Consider the following 3,696-nt stretch of genomic DNA (forward strand, 5'->3'; position numbering starts at 1 on the left):
TTCAACATTGTCACTAACGTTGGCCTAAGGATGCAACACACCACGTTAACTCCCACGTTAACTTGGTTAACGTGGGAGCTAACGTAAGAAGTGAGAGTTGTCGAGAACGTTAGTGACACTCAACATTGTCACTAACGTTGGAAGCAACCACACAACCCCCTAAGGAGCCACGTTAACTTCCACGTTAACTTAGTTAATGTGGAAGCTAACGATGAGGAATGAATGATGAGCCAACGTTAGTGACGTTCAACATTGTCACTAACGTTGGCAAACATTCATGAGTGGCCACGTTAGAGCCCGCGTTAACCTAGTTAACGTGGGCTCTAACGTGAGGCAAAGGGGTGCATTGGAACGTTAGTGAAAATGTTAAGTGCCACTAACGTTCTCGAACTTATACTTTCACTAAATGTTAACACCCCTAACGCCCTGAGCTAAAGTCTCTGACCACTTAGCACTTTCTCTCTGCAAGTAAAGCCAAGCCCAAATGAAGAAAAGAACTGCTTCAAACTCATGATCCAAAGGCCCAAGACTTGAAGAGCAAACTAGAGGCTGAGAAGAGTAGTATATATAGGAGTATCTTTGAATTGTTAAAAAAGTTCTGGAGGCGGGGAAAAAGAGAACTACTCTCTGTATTTTACCTTCTCTGCAATTTCTAGTTCTATGATGTATTCTCCATCTTTGTTTTCATTTTCAAGAGCTATGAACAATTAAACCCCTTTCATTGGGTTAGGGAGCTCTGTTGTAATTTGATGGATCAATACTAATTTTCATTATTCTTCTTCTATCTTTTCTCTTGATTTCACTTGAAAGCTTTCGATCTTCATCCAATTGAGTAGTTATCTTGGAAGAGAAGCTATTCAAACTTGGATCTCTTTTGAACCTTGAAAGAGGAATGAAGAGATAAAGCTAGAAATGTTTTCTCATGCTGGACCAAATTGGATTTGGATGGGTATGTGACTATAACCCTCTCAATACTTGATTTGGGAAATGCATGTGGTATAATCAGTGACCATACTTCATCTCTTCTCATGAGCAATTGACCAAGGAATTGGCTATTGATCCAGATTTGAGAGATTAAATTGCAAGAAATTGTAATTCAATCACTTAAGATTGCCAAGGAGATCAATGAGTGCATTGATTGAGGAAGAGATGAAAATGAACTTGATCCGGAGAATTGCAATATCTCCTAAGCCCAATGAACTCCCCATCCCTGATCTTACCCATTCTCTTTAATTTCTGCCATTTACTTTTATGAGCAAATCCCCCATTCCCATTTACAATTCTGCAATTTATTTTCAGTCATTTACTTCCAATCCTTTAATTCTAGCATTTACTTTTCTGTTATTTACATTCCCGCCATTTTATTTTCTGCAACTCTCAACCCAAATTCTGGATTCGCTCAACTAGAACATTCTTCTAATTAAAGTTGCTTGATCAATCAATCCCTGTGGGATTCGACCTCACTCTATTGTGAGTTTTTACTTGACGACAAATTCGGTATACTTGCCGAAGGGAGATTTGTTGTGAGACAAGTTTTCCGTGCATCACTCTCTAACTCAAACTAGCTTCTATTTATACACTCCCTATTTTTGGATTTTAGAATTTGGAGTGGGCTTTTTAATTTTGTGAGGAATTGGATTTTATTTTATTTTTGGACTCAAAATTGAGTCATGGTGCACTCTTAGGGCACGGCTCAGTTGAAAAACCAAATTGAGCGCCCAAACTTGCTTTCCTTGCCCAATTTGGTGCGCTGCCCCTTTGTCTGTGTCACTCTTTGATAGAGCTCAGTTGGAAAATTGAGCTGAGCTTTCTATTTTGTCCTTGGTGTGCCTAATTGTGCGCGTCCCAGCCCCTAGTCCGTGTCAATTTGTGCGCATTGTTTCCTCTTTGGTGTGCTTCCTAGCGTGCCAATGTGTGGGGAGTAGGGGGAGAGTAGCGCTCAGTTGGGAAAGCAAACTGAGCTCCCCATTATAGCGCCTTGCTTTGGGCTTCATGTTTCCAAGTTCGACCTTGGGGGAAGCTCTTGATGCCAATTTCTTTGTGGAGCAAGGAGGGGTAGCACATGCCTTGAGTGTCATGCTTCCAAGTTCAAACTATGGTGGATGCATCCTGGTGCTGATTTCCTTGAAAGAGTGGAGCACTCCTTCCTTGCTTTTCATGAAGCCCCCAGGTTCGAATCCTTGCCAAAGCCTTTTGGCCTATTTTCCTTGCAAGCTTTATAGCTTGAGGTCCCTTGTTCGAATCCCTTTGAGTGCATTTTAGCCAATTTTGGCTTATTTTCCTTGTAAGTAGCGCTCCTTCATTCCCTTGGGTCATGAGTTCGAGACTTGGTGGCTTCATTCCTTGGAATTGTGCTTTGAATTTATTTTGGAGAAGCCACGATAAAGTTCACTTAGTGAACTGAGCTTTATGCTTTTGCCTTGCTTTCTTGAATGCTCAGTTAACTAAGTTAACTTAGCTTTAGGCCTTGCTTCCTTTTTGGTTCCTTGTGAAGCTTGGTTCACCCATCCAACTTAGCTTCCTTCCTTTCTTGATGATGCCAAACTTTTCTTCTCCTTTGGCTACGCTTCTTGTTTCCTTTGGGCACGCTCCTTAGGCTACGCTTTTTTTATTTTTTTTTCTTTTCTTCACCTTCAAGTAATCAAAACAACCAATCAAAGTATCACCAAATTCACAAGGTTGAAAGTTCATTCAAAATTCAATAAATTCTATCTTAAACCTCATGATTTTGTGTCAATTAAAGGGTGGTTGATTGATTTAATCAAACTATGCAATTCCACTCCAAATCACTTATTTTCAATGCAAGAAAGTGCATAAAACCTAATGAAACAAGTGAAAAATGCTTGAAAAATTAGCATAAGATGACTTGTCATCACAACACCAAACTTAAACCTTGCTTGTCCCCAAGCAAGCACTAAACATGAGAGAAAATAAAATGAAATAGAGAAGTATGCATATCCATATTTAGCAGATAGTTGAACTTGGTTTATGGGGTTTTATGCAGACAATGATAGCTCCTTTATTAAGTGCTATTACATAAGATATGTTTCCCCAAAGGTTCACTAAGGTTGCTACTATAATGCTTCACTTTTGCTTGTTCCCTTGCTCATTTTTTTTCTTTCCTTATTTTGCTTAAGGAGCTTATCATTCATTGAAGGCTTGGTGGCAAATGTTGCAGCAGCCTTTTGGCTTAGTTTTTCTCAACATTCCCTCACCACAGACACATGGCTCACCTTTTTTTCCTAGGATCATTGAGGCCCAACATCTCTTTGGATTACTAAATCTTTTGTAGCTAGGTTGCTCTTGATAGTGGACTTTTGGTTGGCAATCCCAAATCAGTTGATCTAAGTGGCCAAGTTTCAAAATACTCCTCAGTACCTACTTGTCGAAGCATATCCTAGTACAAAAACACTACAGGCATGTGTCCTAGGGTCCAAGCTATTGGTGTCTAGCCTTATTGTTTATTTCTTTGCCAATTATTGGCTTTTCTCTTTCCTTTTCTTTCTGTTTTGATTCATTATTCAAGGGACTTTCATTAATTGACAATTTATAGCAGCAAACTAGTTCATACTTCAAGGAACATGTCATTATGTAGCATTTATTTCATGAGCTATGCATTCAATCAAACAATTACCACCACTAACTTTCAATCTAACTTTTGCAACATTGGACACTCACTTTTCTAAATCAAAAATT

The sequence above is a fragment of the Arachis ipaensis genome, chromosome B07 (assembly GCF_000816755.2).
Source record: "Arachis ipaensis cultivar K30076 chromosome B07, Araip1.1, whole genome shotgun sequence".
Classification (NCBI taxonomy): Eukaryota; Viridiplantae; Streptophyta; class Magnoliopsida; order Fabales; family Fabaceae; genus Arachis; species Arachis ipaensis.